Source organism: Crocodylus siamensis, chromosome 2 (assembly GCF_052110815.1).
Source record: "Crocodylus siamensis isolate JL-2025a chromosome 2, ASM5211081v1, whole genome shotgun sequence".
Classification (NCBI taxonomy): domain Eukaryota; kingdom Metazoa; phylum Chordata; order Crocodylia; family Crocodylidae; genus Crocodylus; species Crocodylus siamensis.
The window spans coordinates 121,647,677-121,663,019 of NC_143396.1; the positions used below are offsets into that span (position 1 = coordinate 121,647,677).

At 39.1% G+C, this 15,343-nt stretch overlaps 1 long non-coding RNA gene across 1 annotated transcript; it reads left to right on the top strand.

Moving 5' to 3' along the window:
• Positions 1 to 1,097: 1,097 nt before the first annotated feature.
• LOC149870691 (uncharacterized) lies at positions 1,098 to 11,253 on the top strand. Its single transcript, XR_016440637.1, has 3 exons — positions 1,098 to 1,141; positions 2,646 to 2,718; positions 11,214 to 11,253. It is a non-coding gene; the product is annotated as an uncharacterized LOC149870691 (long non-coding RNA).
• The last annotated feature ends 4,090 nt before the right edge of the window (positions 11,254 to 15,343 follow it).

The following is a 15,343-nucleotide window of genomic DNA, read 5'->3' on the forward strand; positions in this document are numbered from 1 at the left end:
AGTCACAAGGACAACCACTGCTGTGTTACTTTTCCCCTTCCATTCCTGCAAGAAATATGAAGAGGTACAGAAATTTCAGAAAACCAAAAACAGAGAGAAAAAAAATGCTAACTGCACATTTCAAAACCTAATGCAAGCTTGATTTAGGTTTGTTTCAAGCCAGTTCTTATTTTATCTGAACTAATTTGCCCATCTTGTGTTTCTTCTGAGATGCCGGTCTTCCTTGTCTTAATAAACAACCAAATCATTCACAATAGGGCTCCGAGAAGAGAACAGGATTCGGCAAAGCAAATAAATACATCAAAAGGGGAGCAGAAATATCCCTTGCATAGAATGCAGGTATTCTATTTGGATCACCGCAGCATTCAAAAAGGGTACACGTTTTTGTGCACAGTGCCTTCTGGTAGAGAGTTGCAGAGACTTGTGGGAATTTGTTATTCTCCTCCTGAAAAGTTCAATTTTTTGGGGGCAAAAATTCACACACTACCCCTCATTTTCAAGAATCTGCAACACTTGTTATGCCATACAGAACTTTAGCTTCAAAACTTACTCTTGCATCACTGCAAAATCCACCTTTCATTTCTCTAATCCTCCAAGGCAGCTAGAGGACAAATATATTAAACAAAATATTGTCTTCATTGTGTTATTAAAGAGATAGAGTCAGGGTCCTTGTGTTATGAAGTAAGACTTGATGTTTCTTTGTGATGAACACAAAAATATCTGCAAACACTCACATCTTCTGCTTTAAAATACTAAGTCTGGGGATTAACATTCTTCTTAAAAGAACAGCAAGTCTAATTTAGCTATTTTTTTAGATTCAGCTTTCTAAGGCAAGAATGAGGCACTGGCCAAAAGTGAAATGTTTTACTGTCTATACTAGTGATTCTCAACCAGGGCATCTATTTTTCTGTAGACAAAAAAAAAAAGAAAAAAAAAAAGGTGAAAACGAAGAGCTAGCATTTTCCAAGGGGTGCCTTGAGTCTGAAAATGTTGAGAACCACTGGTATATACAGTAGAACTATTTGTTCTATCTTTGCCTAGAAAGAGGTAGAAGAGGCCTCTTTTACAAAATATTTCATGTTTTATTTTTTTTTCCCAGATGGCCTTCAGCAGCATTGCAGTCTACAGGTGTAAGCACAAGGTAATTACATCTTTTTGAGAGAGGCAGTATTATTTCCTCGCATACGAAATGTGGGGCAAAGACATTGCTGGTTTATACTCTGCCCTTCACCACTCAAAGGACAGCAATTGGGAGCAACCTCTTTAATCTCCTGAACTAGACATTTTTATGGCCAAGCAAACGTGCTCTGGTCATGCCACAAATGCCCAGAATGTGGGGCTACAACATACGTGGTATGAATTCATATTGCTATTTTATGGCTGATGTCTGATAACTTTAAAATGGGAAAATGTGGGCAGTGTGGAGCTGCCTGTGCTTTGCAGCTGCCCTGGCCAGGCACTCCCAGGGCTTCAGGGGCCCAATCCTGCATGGCCTGCAAATACCCATTTCTTTGGGGCTCAGTATGAAGCCCCTGGACATGTGGGAGTGCCTGCCTGGGTTCCCTGGGCACATGCTGACACTTCAGTGCAGTCCTGGAGCTGGTGGAGTGAGTTTGGGACACCAGGTGCATGTCTCCATAAATGAGGAAATCCATACTTTTCCTGCTAGCTGAAGAGTACCGGGGGATGCCATAGCCACTCCTCTGCTAGTGGGGAAATCTGGGATCCCCCCAATGTATGGGGGAAAAGGGTGGGACTGAGTGTTTTCCCACAGGAGTGGGCCCAGGACCCACCTGGGAGCAACCAGGACTGGATCCTGTGGAACAACAGGCCACATCTATTTCAACCCTATGAAGTGGATTGGCTGTGCTGGGACACATCCAGGCACAGCTGATCCACTTGACTGGGCATCATCTGTTTAAAGCCCTAGAGACTGCAGTTCTTTCCTGTCTTTATGTGAATAGTTCAAGGGGATAAGGTAGAAATCAACCATATTCTTTCCCCACACGCTGTTTTACCTTAATACAGGCCAGGAAATATCTAGCTCAAAATTTGTCCTGTCAGAAAAACTTGGCTATTTTTATACTAAAGAGCAATTTTTGGTGTATTGTGATATATTGTAAGTGATGCTGAAATATAAACAAATCATAGAAAATTAGGGTTGGAAGGGACCTCAGGAGGTCATGTAGTCCAACCACCTGCTCAAAGCAGGACCATGCCCAACTCGATCATCCCAGGCAAGGCTTTGTCTGCCTGGGTCTTAAAAACCTCCAAGGATGGAGAGTCCAACTGTTTTAAAATATGGATCTAAAATAGAGGAGAAAGCACATTGGTGTAAACTTGTCCCTGTTTTTTTCTTATATTTATCTTAATTGCCTTTATTCATTTACTCAATCAGATTCAAAACAAACTCCAAACTTTTATTTATAGAGGTAACTCAAAGTTACTAGCTGACTAGCTTCAGGGAAGTAAGTGGGACAACCTCACATGAAGAGAGTTAAGCATGCATAGAACTATTTGCAGGATCTGGGCTTAAGTGATGAACTCTATGAAATTCAGTAATGAGTCATCCTACTTGTGGTCAAAAAGCTGCTACTGCAAACACAGTTTTGAAGGTATCTAAGAGAACTGCTTTTGCCTTTCAGGCTTAACATGTGTGGCTGTCTTTGAACATGCTGGGATGTTTATGTATCTGCACACATAATATATTGAGACAAGGTAAATCCCTGCTTTTCTTTCTTGTCTTTCAGGTATTTTCAGTGCTTTCTTTGGGCTTGTCTTTCTGTTTGAATTTTGCAATCCCAATTCTTTCAAAACTAGTTGGAGAGTAAACAGAGAGGCTTTGTACCATGAAAAAAAAAAGGCAGATGAACAATAGACAGCAAATAACACAAACTGCTTTTGCATTTCGTCCTTTAAACAAATTAGAGTAAAAGCTTTTCTTGGAAAAAAAGAAAAAAAGACCCCCCCCCCACAACCCTGCAATCATTAAATGATTTGACATGCTTAGAGAAAGTCAGTCTCTCTCACATGTATACACAAAATCCTTTTATCAGGTTGTCTCCCCATTGTGCTGAAATACGGTTGTAATTACCTGGCTGTTCAGAGTAAACAGATAACAGAGAGGCATTCCAAGGGGTTGCATCCCTGAGGCTGCAGTTCATTCTAAGGATTCTTGATCAGCTTTCTCCTGAGACTGCCTGGAAAACAAAAGTGATATCACTAAATAAATTCTGCAGCATCACACCATCTTTCTCTAGATGGCAGCATTTGCCTTATTGACTGGCCTTTGGATGAAAATTTCTCTCACACAAATAAAAACAAAGATTGAGTGAGCTTTTGGTTGGAACTGACTTTATTTGCTCTGTGGGGTTGGGCAGCAATGAATGCGCGCAGTGACATGAAAGTTTTTGCCCCTATAACTTAATTTTTATTTTTGTCCTTCCAGTTTTTATTTCCCTGGTACACAAGTCCTTACATTGATTTTTGCCCTTCCAGTTTTTATTTCCTTGGTGCACAAGTCCTTACATTGAAGATTGGTGCTAACATTACCAATTGAAATCCAAATATCCAACCCAAATATCTAACTAATCACCAAATTCCCGATAGTTTCAACGGGAGTTCAATGCACAGAATAGGCACATCTACATGTGCACTTTAATGCTCAGTTGCCTATTTTACTGTGTGTTAAAGTATTATGTAAAAAAAAATGCAATTACACTAATGCACAATAAAATAGGCTAGTGCGCATTAAGCATCCCTTAAAAACTGTGTGCATTCAGTACAGTTCATTAAGGCAGCCTCATGCGCATTTCTTTAGTACCTCACATTGGAGGTAGTAAATTTAATGCACATTAGAAAAAGCACCTTAATGTGCATATAGACTTGCCCAGTTATGGTATAATCAGGATCTAAAGCCAGATCTGGTAAAGCATCCTTGATTAAAGTGAACCAGTTGAAATCTTCTCCCAAAGCATTTTTTAAAAGTTTGAATTGTTCATTTAACTTTGGAACAAAACATCTTTGAGCACTTGCGTATTCTGTGCTCAGCTCAGACCAGAATTTGATGTACCGAACTAGGAGGGAAAATGCTGCTTTTGTAGTTTTCCTGCCCTAATCTGAAACAGAACCAGAAAACTCCTACATTTCATGAGATTTCTAATATGATTTCCACACACAAGGAAAATAAATGATCATTCAAATGATTAAACCTTAGGGTGTTTGCCTTTCATTGAGGCCTATGTGCCAGGGAAGACTTTTCTGCTCCTGCAGAGCACACTGACTTCATGAGATTATGTAGAGATTTGGCTGCAGGATTGGTACAGTAATAAGTGAAGACTAACTTAAAATTTCCAGATAGATAGATTTCTGTCCAAATTATCCAGACTTCTTACAGATTTTAGGCAGTGTCAGGATAGTTCTTATTTTAGTTCATCACTTATTTTTACAGCTTACTCTTTAAAAAAGAGTTTAATTTTGAAAATCGTTTCCAGATATCTTACTCACTGAGTGCATCTACACGTCACCCTATGGCAACGTTGTTACTGCACCGTGCTTTAGTACTTCCTTTTAGAAGAACTAAAGCGCAGCACAGTAACTGTCTGTACAACACTATGAGTGCAGAGCACATTAATTTTCGCCGTTACTTCAGTGCACCACTGCAGTAAAATGGGGGAGCATGCTACTATGGTGAAGCAGCTGCTATTCACATGTAGACTCACGTGATTGCTACGTTGCCATAGTGCATCATACAACAATACAGCATGTTGCTGCAGCAATGTAGGGTGATGAGCAGATGTGGTTCTGAGTGACTGGTGCCTCCTGAATCTCGGGGGGCACTCGCAGAAACTGCCGATGGTGGTGGCCTTGTCAGGGGGGGCACCAGCCCTACCCGCAGCATCAGTGTTGGCCATCAGGGGGGCATGTGCACCCCCTATCAGTCACCTATGGACATGGCCATTATATAGTAATCTGCTCCCCATTTAGTCCATCTTATTTTCACCAAATCATTCTCATATTAAAAAAGTTTAATTGTTGCATTTTACCATGTGCACCTTCAGACTGCACTAACTCAAAGGAATGGTACAGAATAACTCTGAGGAACTAGAACTAAAAGATTGTTCCCATATTCATTCTAATAGATCCACTTTTAAAAAGCAAGAGGAATATATTAAGTAGGAATGAGTACATACAGCCCTGCATACATTCAAATAAGCTGCTACTTCTTCCTCTGTTGTTTTGTTGCATGTGCACTTTCCCCTACACTGAACTCAATAATTTTGTATCTAGCTTAGAAAGACTATTTTATGCTAATGTTTAGAATTTGTTAGGGCCATAGTACTAAGCATATTTGCAGAGGAGTAACTGCATAGTCCTATACCCAGGGCAGCTGTGGCACACAGGGTAAAGGCTGCAGCCAGCAATACAGTGACCTAGAAGCACAGCAGCTGTTATTTTTGTCCTCCCTCCTAAGTTGGCACCTGGAGCGGGTGGCTTGGTTGCCTCCCTCCATTTTGTTATGCCACCATATGCTTTTACCAGGTAACTAACAAGTATGGTAATCTGAAATAAAAAATAAAGAACACATTCCCCATTTGGCCAGCTCCAGACTCAGTCCCTGTGACAACATTTCCAGATTTTCTCTTATGACTTGTTCATCAGCCCGAGCTCCAGGTCCAGTTCTCTGTTCAGTTGCTTTTCTCTAGTCCCCATCCAAGGCAGCAATTTGTTTTTTTTATGGGATACTCTCTTTGCTTTCCCCATTCCTTTTTTCTAGTTTGGATTTATCCTTTAATTTTAATTTCTTCTTGATTATTAAAATCTTGTTCCCTTGAGAGGGGACAAAATTTTCCCCGATACTTATGAACCTCCTTTGCAGAAGACCTGCTTATTTAGGTTATGCATGCACATCTTGAGCCCTCACTTAGACAAAGTAGTTCTGCTTCAAAAGCAGGGGTTGCTATTTGAGCGTGTGCACAAACTTCACAGCTTCAGCCTGCATTAAGTCCCATGAACCTGGCATTGCAGGATTACAGCTGGAAACTGAAACATTGAAGCAGCCTGTTCTACCATCAATAACCTGAGTGGGGGAGGCAGGATTAGGATGAAAATGACAATGGGATTAGACAAATGGGGTGCCTTTGCTTGGCCCACATAGTGTTACAACAAAAATTTCTATGTGTTAGGACGTACAAGTGTGAGACTAAGCATTTTACTGTGCAGTTCTGATATGGATTTTATTTCAATTAATCTCATCTTAGTCTCCCCTGATGAATGTCTTGCCATTTGGAAATTCATTTCTCTCTCTTTGGAAACTTTTGTAATTATTTTAAAAAATAGTGTTGTGGAGAGTTGATGGCCAAATGCCTATTGATCATGTGGAAGGATATATTCTTCTTCTGACTTCAAAGACTGCAATGCTTTCCAAGGAATTAAAATTGGCAACCAAAATACCAAGGGAGAAATAGAGAGAGGTGAGAGTAAGGAGATTGTTATTGCTTTCCCTCACTCCAAGATACAATCTCAAAACTCTTCAGCTAACTTGCAACATAGGCACCAGGCTATTGTAAGGCACTGGACCTATTGGAATAGCTTTTGACAATAATAAGAATTATCTGAATAAACGGATTGTAAATCTACTGGACTGTGCCATTTATAGTGATAGAAAAGCAGAATTTTTCTGAGTCAATAGGAACAGAGAGGTCATGTTTAATTTAATAATCAAGTAATAAACAGACATTAAAACAAACAGCATGCTCCAGATACATTTTCAAAGGGGGTAAAAAAAAGTCATCATATTGAAATCAGATGCTATATGCATCACACATAATTTCTTCCTGTACTGTACTCCTGCCCTATTCCCCACCCCCCTAGTTCTGGAGATACATCTGTTTCTTCTCCCTCAGTTGATATGATCCAGTTAAATCCAAGCTTTGGAGACACTTGCATGAAACATCAGTGATTACTTGATTTCTCAGTACATAAATCTCACTATAGTCCTTACTATGTAGGTCTCTGCTATGAGGTAACTTTTCCTATGAAACATTTTTTTTCGTTTTTGCTGCTATCTGTCCTGAGACCTGCACTAACATAGCACTGTCAAAACTGATCTCCATATAACACACAAAACAATTGTTTTGCCAGAACAACCTGGTAAAGAGAGTGGAAAGATTAGAAAAGAACAGTTGCTTGCCAGGACCCATCAAGATTTCATTAAGCACCTATAGTATACCTTGAATTTTCAAATGACTATAGGTTTTAAAATCAAGATGACAATAAATTACTTCAATTGAATATGATCTGATTAAAGAGGCATTCTCTCTCTCTCTCTCTCTCTCTAACTGTCATCCAACCAGCTGCCCAAGTGCCCATGCAAGGTCTTGCACAACACATGCACATCAGCCAAAGCTCAGTCTCCAGTTCCTTGTCCCCTAGCCTGTGGGGTGCAGATGAACTGCGGGAATGAATGCAATGAGAGTTGGGGGTCTATAAGTTATTTGAGAAGCATGCCAGCCAGCCAAAGAGTACTGAGACAGCCTTTGTCAGCAGCAGACTATAATGCTGTGTCAAGTTAGTGGCATGTTTTTGATCAGCTGATTTAATTAGTTCAATTCATATCAGAAAGGAAGTTAGTCAGACTGAATCTGGGGGTGTCCCACACCTGTCAGATTTTGTCCCTGAAACTCCTGCCTCAGTGGTGGGAGAAAAAGTAATCTTTTTTACTATAAAAATCTATATAGTTTCCCTCTTGCCAAGTAACTGATTAATTGCTCTCCTGATCTACAGGTTTTGGCTTTACCCACTCTTGTCTGCAATGTTAGTCAGCCTTTGTACCTAAAGCACGCTTAATCTGAATTGAGAGTGACACTAAATTCTGTGCTCTTTACATCCTTCGCCTCCCAGTCTACAGAACTGAAAAAGCGGCCAACAGATGGAGAGGCAAGATAGGTAGCTAAGCCTATGAGATAGAACTTATACCAAAAGTGGCACAAAACCCAAGATTAGTTCTGAGAGCATTCAGTTGTTCTAAAATATCCTCAGGGGAATAAGCATAGCTAGCAGACCTCTGAGGATAGCCTACAAGGGGAGCGTAACACAAGACTCGTGTATTAGGGAAATTACCGTATTTACTTAAATACACGATTAAGTTTTTCCCCAATCAGCAAGGAGAAAAGCGCTCCTTGTCTTACATTCACATACAACAAAACCTCATTAAATACTCTGACTATCATTAAACTACTGCCAAAAGTAGCATGTGCTCAGTAATGGAAACCAACTATGAAGTTGATTAAATACAGCTAATATTGAGCATGACTATAAAACACATGGCCCATATGAGGCAAACACTGATGAGAGCCTACCACATTTTTTTTTGCCTTTTATTTATTTATTTTTTAAATGTTGTCTCAGCCAAATCAGGTTCAAATTCTATCAACTGAACAGAGCTCAACCATCCATATTTCTGTAGAACTATCACTAGCAAGTATCCTACCTCCCAGACTCTTCAGCCTGGGGCTTCAGATACTTCCAAATCCATGGCAGGTATCCCACATGCAAGCCCCAAGACCTGGAGTTCAGATCCTCCCAGTCTCACTTTCCCTTAGTCAAAAGGCTGAAGGGGTAAGCTAAAGGAAAATCCCAAGAGCAATCCCCTATCACCATAAATTGTGTAGCTGAGATCCTTACATTTGGATACATTTGTAAACCATCACAGGAGTCAGCCTGCCAGCAGTGCAAAGGACAGGCCTTCACCCTTTAGCTACACCAAGTCATTCAAGGTCAAAAAAGAAAGGTATCTCACTGCTGGGTAAGTAAAAATGTCTGGGCCACAAACAATATTCCCTGGTTGAGTCCATCTGAATAAGATATACAGTAGTACACATTTCACTCAGCGCCACCTCAGCACCAACTGTTTTTCAAGTCATGGTGAGCCACTACACTGAATATATTTCAACTTTCTCTTTACTCCCACAGCTGAGCTATGCCTTCCTTTCCAATTTCTAATGATTCCTGTTTCTTCACCAGTCTTAAACATCTGGCAAACTTCACTAAATGGGACCCCAAACATTCACCCAGAATCCCTGTTGCCCTGCTCAGCCTGTTGCATATGGGGGGGGAGGAGAGGCATTCCCTTTCCTTCTTCCCTGCCATGCTTCAAGATTGCAGGGTTTCCATTGTGCTTTTCTCCGCTTGCCTTTTTCATTTTTTTTTGTGCCGTGAACCCATGCTTTTCTGAGGAGCCCATGCTTTTTCAAAGAGCCCGCCTGAAATCACAGTTTTTGCAGAAATCAGACAATCACAATTTTGATAGGTCCCTACCTGTATGCAAATTATTATAGGCATATTTATTTCAAAAGCAGTGTTTTAAAATTTGCCCCTCATTTCCATCTGCTCAGGGAGTGCAGAGTCTGACAGTAAGGTGGTTGAGGGTAAAAGGCCTGCAGGGGATAGAAGTTGGAGGGGCAGAGGACTCCCCCTTACCCAGATTTATTTTCCCTGATGAAACCACAGGGGGAGAATAAAATTCAAGGCAAACCTCCAATAATTAGATTCTATACCTGGAAAATTATAACAAATGTATACATCTTTCATATACAGAACCTAATTATTGTGGGGCTGTCTTATATTCAGGGTTATTTTATATGTGAGTAAATACAAACATGCTCATGTTTCTGCTAACAAGAAAACCAACGTGTTTAGCATCAGCATCAAGTATAAATAGTTGTCAATATGAATGCTGTTAGTACATCAACTTTGGAACCTAGTCCAGAGTTTCCAAAGTAGCATCAGTTTAAAATCCGATGCATCACAGAGGAGGCTATATTTTGCCTTTATAGAGGAATAGATTTGAATGAGTTATCAAATATTTACATCTTTGAATTCCGTATTTCTGTTACCTGAAAGATAACTAATGTAAAATGTTAATTCTAAGCAGGGGAATACAATTAGTTAAATGGATCAAAGTAAATAAGGGAGGCGCTTATTCTAGATCTATAAATATCCTAGTCTACTTTTGTACTGTGAAAAAAGTGTGTAGAGTCATTATAATTAGTTTTCTGTATAGTGCAATTAAAAATAAATACATAAATAAAAAAAGGCAAATTGTGCATGCTTTCAATTTTTGTCTCAATTCTACCCAGTAGCTCGGTCCATCAGCAGTTATCGGATTTTTGTGAGGACTCTTTCAATGTAAATGTTGTCTGAGCATCCCTTTTTCTTTTTAACCCATCCCAAACCTCTGGACTTTGCATGCATATGATTATGATACAAGTATACATCTATACTCATCTCTGTGGAAAAGTAGACCCTGAATCCAAGTCATATTTTCACACTTACGTTGCAAATATACAAACATCTCTCAAAATACAGAAAAGTTCCAGGAAGATGACTGGTACAGCACAACAGCAGAAGACAGATTTGAGAGAGCACAGCTCGCAAAAAAAGAAACCTCAAGTGTATGTTCTCAAAAATGGCATTTCTTTATAAAAACTGGCACACAGAATTGTAGTCTGTATTGAGGCTCCTCCTCGTTATCATTTCCTCCTTTAGATACGAGTTTAACACACTATGATCTTTCCCAGATGCTCTGGACTGGCTCTGATCATGCACCTTTGTGTGTCAGTTTTGCTTATCCACTTTCAGATGTCACCAGTCTCTACTAACAATTACAGGATCCTCTTTCCTTATGAACATATGTCTCTTTTTTTTTTTTCCAAGCTTCTGTTTGAATGGTTGGTCTTAAACATTCAAATTCTCATCACACCCCAGAATAACTTCATTGCCATAAATAAAACATTTTTTTCTGATTTAGAACAGTAACAATGAGATATGTTTTTATCCAGTTTGTACTTTTCCAGTTTACATCTTTTCACCCCTCTGAATTTCAGTGAAACCATAAAACCTGATATAATTTTTCCTCTGGGAATTTTGTGAGAATATAAAGCTAGAGTTACAGCTTCTCCATAGATGTTTTAATTTTGTTCAGTAATAAATAGCTCTTAAAATAGTCTGATATCTCTCTGTTATTCAGGTTTAAACCCTACTTATGACTGACAGTAAAAAGCTTAAGTTGTAAGTAATTAAATAATACTTAACTTTTCATTTAGTTAAAAACGTACAATAAGGAAATACCAGAAACAAACAATGCATGATTTCTGCAAAGTATTTAACATTTCCAGAAAGCATCCTTTTAACTACCCTTTTATTTTTCATAGAATAAAGAATTCAGAATGTAAGGTATGTGGTATGACTAAGATTTGAATATGTCATTACAAGAAAATATGATCACAAGAATAAGCATAGCGATGAAGATATGCTGAAATCAGAGGAAGTAAGACAGGTAAACAATGAAGCAATATTCCATATATTTCACAGGAACTTAATTATAGATTACAATTATTCAGAAGGCAGAAGTAGGCTGCTCACAAGATCCTAGTGTTTTACAAAAAAAATCTTGGGATTGTATAGTATGTATCATAATGATTTCCATATTTTGAACTGCTTGGGACTTTTTTCTTAATTGCATCATGATAGCTCGATTCAGTAGTTATTCACAGGAAATTGAGAATTGCAAAGGTTTGTAAATTACTAGAGCAGCATTTCTGCCAGCAAATTTATAAGAGCAAAGTACAGACTTTACTTGGCTTGGTAGGTCATTTTTCTCCTCCCTAAAAGAATCCTCACTTGTCTTCTCCCTGGGACATTATGCAGCAGTCTGATCACTAATGTTCACATGCCTTTTATTCATTAATAGCCTATGCCAGAAAAATGTCAGCTTTCTAGAAGGATACCAAGAAAATTAATTTGGTTGGTTATATAGTCCCAATCCACTAGGCGGCTCATTAGCTCATGTGTTGGAGGACTACGGACTGCTTGGCTGGAATAGAATCGACCTTGGATGTGTTGTCCTCGCTTCACTATCAAAAGGATCTTATGTCATCACCCAGTAGTGTTTATGCATGAGGACAGTGGGTGTTACTCGGCTTCTGGGACCAGTTTCCATGTATAGTGTAGTCTAAGGACTCTGAAACAGTCAGAATTTATACTAAGCATTCCTAATGCTATGTATTAGGGAGTGAGATTTATTGATGGAGAAGCAGATATAAGTAAGTCTCACACTCTATAAGGAAAGCTGAGTTCCAGTCATATTACCCAGAAATAACAACACACATAGCCCAGTGTCTCATACATCCTGACAAGTCTCCAACATTGACCAGTTTATGACAAGGATTACATGATACCATTGCCTGCAAAAACATGTCCCAGTCCAATACTTTCCAACCATAATAATTTAGTAGGAAGTTTATACATAACTGATAGATTACTACTGGGCAATGGTTGCAGCTAGATAAGCAATCAGGAAATTGGGATAGGCTTATATACTGTAATAGTAAAAATATACTAGAGAAGCTAACAGCACACTGAGACACTCATATATCCCACAGCCCACTAAAATCAGTTCCTGCCTTGAGGTCTCAGGTGATTACTGAAATATACATTCCCAGGCTGCTCCCATTTAATGGAACTACCTACCTACAAATGCCTTTATAAGAGCATCTGCTAATGTATCACTAAAAGAACACATATTGAAGACATGCAATATAGGGGCAACTGAGAAAGTGTAACTCTAGTGTTTTGTCTAGTGGACAAAAAATAGTCCTTTGAGGGGAAAGGCAATTTGAGGAGCAGTCCTTTGCTTTCCATGGAAAGATGCTGGCAGTTAGTTACAGTTCAGCCAATGTGTTCAAAAGACATAGGGCGCATCTACATGTCACTGTATGGTGATGTTGCTATGGCAGCTTTAGTACTTCGTTTTGGAAGTACTGAAGCATGGTGCAGTATGGTCAGTTATTGCACCATGCATGCACCTCACGTTAGATTTCGCCACTACATTGCCGTAGCAGCATGCTATAACCTGGGAGCGCACTGGTATGGTGGCATAGCTGGTGATCACGTGTAGACCTGCATGATCACTACATCATCATAGTGTGCCATACAGTGATGTGTAGGCATCCATAGAAGTGCATCTGTTGGGGGTCACCACCCAATCCAGCAGACGACCTACAGGAAATTTGCCTTGGTTCTACCCTCTTTGCTTCCTTGGGAAAGTGCTCCCTCCCTTATTGTGAATTCCTTGTTGGTCTTGCTAACCTTTTCCTATCTATAAGCCAATTAATATACGCTGGAAGATCAGGGAAGGAAAGAGTTGCAGACTAAAAGGACAAGTTTTTCCACCTTCAGTAAACATTTGTTTTGAATTGGCAGGGAGATTCTGTCTCTTTAGTGTACTTATACAGGACTTTATCTACAAATTAAGCTCTGATGAATATTTCTCCTCACATGAGCAAAACAGACTTTCACTACCTTCCCAACACCCAATGGGTTGGAGTTACTATTATTTGAGTAATTAGAGACTGGGTAAATCTAGTCATCTTCACCGCATAGACACCAAAATGGTTATAATATCCTTTTGCAAGGAATGAATATGAAATAAATGATAGAGATTGTATTGTAGTATCCTCTAGTACCCTCTACAGATTTTTCCCAGGCTGAACCTTGTGCCAACATCCCTACAAATTTGACTACTTTTAGAGTTATTTAAAGGAAAAACCACAGTAAGAGAGAGTGAGCCACTTTCAAAAAAGTGATGGATTTGAGGTTAAGAACCATATCCATGCCAAATACCAATACATTTGCTCCTTTTTCAGCCTTCTGATGAATTCAGCCTCCTACTGGTCAGTCCCCTAGGGATGGCCATTTATAGGAGGCTTCTTATACATGACAAAACATTAATACTGTAGAATAAGTTTCTTCCATAAGTAATGGGAATTCAGGGAAAAGATTTAGAACATAAATTGACAGAGGGACTATCCTATGAGAGGGAAGAAGTTAGGGTATACAGGGCCGACATTCGTAAGACTAGAATAACTCAGATGATATGGGTTAGGAAAGCTGCTGTAGACTATAACTAATATAACTGAGGGGTTATCTGCACTGAAAAGTGCAAGATGGAAAGCTGAAAATAAGTACTTCTAGTCTTTTCTTAAACTGTTTTTTTCAGGCCCAGGCCTGTAAGGGCAAGGTCTGAAGAAATATAGTTAATATAGTATTTTTATCATGAGAAGTTTATGAAACCTTTTGTCTAACTTTTATTGCTATTATTAAATATTTATATTAGGATAGTGCCCAAAGAAGATTGGGGCTTCAGTATATTGTGTATTGTACAAACATAGAAAAAAAGGCTATCCCTGCCCTGAAGGATTCACAGTCTAAATACTCATCTGAGTTGAGGCCTGATCCTTGTCTCAGTAACACCTAAAGGCACTACAGAGGCACCATACAGCAGAGGGAAATAGGATAAAACCAGGTCCTTGTTATTTTAAGGTAGAATGAATGAATCTCAAACTTTAAGCTACATTTTAGAGGTAATCTCCAAAAAAATCTCAACCAACCAAACAAAAAACAAACCAACAGCTACAAGACAGTGAAAATGACTGGCCATAATGTAGTGAGCACTGCATGAAATTATATCGTATTTCATAACAGGTTAGGTTTGTGTGACTGAAAAGGCACAACTGAGGAGCAGAAGAATCAAGGGAAATTATAAAAGGAATTCACCAAGAAAGACATCCAAATTATTTCAGGGCTCTTTCAGAAGATCTCTTAGAAAACTATGAGGAAGAGAAACCAGGTACTTGAGGCATATTTCCACAGAACTGGACTTTTAATAAAGCAGTTGGAGAAGTAATTTGGATTTTTGATGGCAGTGTCTTTCAACTGCTCTTTACAATTCCTCAGCAATGATACTTGAATAATGTGAAGATCTGTATTTGCTTGGCACCAAATGTAAATTTCCTTTTGAATCCAACAGCAAACAAGAAAGACTGTGTTAGGACCCAAGTCTGCAACATGCTAGGAACCTATATCTTCCATTAAATCAACTAGAAATGAAGATGATCACCACACCACAAACATTAAATCTTTAAATATGACTGTACATATGCCTCAAACAGACATTCAGTTTCTCTTGAGAGAGTTGCTGCTCTCCTAGGAGAAACCATGAGTGTACAAATGTTCAGGCTTCTCCCCCAGCTGCACAGTGGCAGCACTACAAGCTCTTCACTCTTAAAGCTTCACTATTTAAATGTCTATACACATGGCTCTGTGTAAGTTTCTCTACCAGAAGAGCAAACCTGGGGGAATTCTCCCAGATTATTTGAATACACAGCCATAGTTAAATGGCAGGTGGAAAAGGATCATAGAATCAGTTCCTTTGTGGTTTCATAGGTTCTCCAGTTCTTTAATCTGCATGGTGCATATTCCGTATTCAATATCCTTCATTTTG